Genomic DNA, 1,328 nt, shown 5'->3' with positions numbered 1-1,328 from the left:
ACCGGACCGGGCAGGGCGCCCGGCCAGCCCCCAGCGCCTCTCCCGGGCCTTCCCCCACCCAGCTTGCCCCCGACCTGCCCCTTCCTACCCTCCGCGGCGCGGAGGGAAGCCCAGAGCCACGCTGGGCCGGGCCAGGGCAGCGGGTTCCGCCCCTTCCCCTGTGGCAGCCCACAGCCCTCGCTCTCCTCCTGCGCTGCTCCGCTTCCCACCTGCCTTCTCCGGAGCGCAGAACTGCCTTATGGCTCCCTTCTCTGTGCGAGGACGGGCACCGAGGCACGTTTGTCCCTCGGAGGGATGCTGCCCAACACCCTTGCCAGCAAACCGAATTGCTTATCTGACCAGCTGGTATCAGTTACAGCTCACCATAGCAGCGACTCGCATAACTCCAGTTTCCTCCTTCACTCAGCTGCTAAGCTGATTTAAGAGGCAGCAACAGGTGTTTCTGATAACGACTCTTCGATATAAGCAATTGTAAAGGTGGTAAGCTTGTGTGTCTTTTTATTGCTTGTGGTTTCTCCTGTGAAAGATGGGAGCACCTTCTTTGCACTGGTAGTTCCCAGGACTTATTTGATTAATTATTTTCTTGTATAGAACTACATCAAATGTTCCCCTCTGTTCCCTCACCAACAGAAAAAAACAACCAAATCACTTTGAGTGTAAAAAAAGTTTGTTTGCAGAATGTGAGATAAAGGAGAATACACCCACCAAGTTTCTGAACAGGATGCTTTTATGTGCTGTCAGATGGTAATGTCTTCTCACACTGCCCTGGGATTTTTTTTTTTTTTTTTTGCCAGGGGAGTGTTCGTACTATTACAAATAAGGCAGCCTTCAAACAGGTATTGCACCACTGAAACAGTTCTGGTAATGTGCTAATTCACGTTTTTCTGGGAGGTGCTTTAAACTGACTAGCATTAACTCATGGTTTTACTGGCAGGATGCAAAACTTAACATGCAAGGATAGACCAATTCCAGTTGAAAGATACCATCCTAAACGCAATCTTAAAACAAAAATAGTTATGCTGCTCATTGCTCAGTCTTAACTCTGCATTTTCAATGTATTCATTACTGAATGATGTTTAAAATGGAAACGAAAAAAGCCTTCTTTAAAAATATATATGAGAAAGAAAAGATGCAAAGATACTAAGAAGTATATATATATACTCAAGTTTCCTCTCTCATTTAAGATCAGGAAATAGACACATCTGAGCTACATTTTGACATTTTAACCGCATTAAAATCAGATAGTTTATATAAAGCACACTAAGTATAACCATGCTGAAACATTACAAACTAAACATATAGCAATTAATGTTTATACTAAAGATATA

This window comes from Haliaeetus leucocephalus, unplaced genomic scaffold, assembly GCF_000737465.1.
Source record: "Haliaeetus leucocephalus isolate CR32 unplaced genomic scaffold, Haliaeetus_leucocephalus-4.0 Scaffold752, whole genome shotgun sequence".
Lineage (NCBI taxonomy): Eukaryota > Metazoa > Chordata > Aves > Accipitriformes > Accipitridae > Haliaeetus > Haliaeetus leucocephalus.
This window is presented reverse-complemented; position numbering follows the sequence as displayed.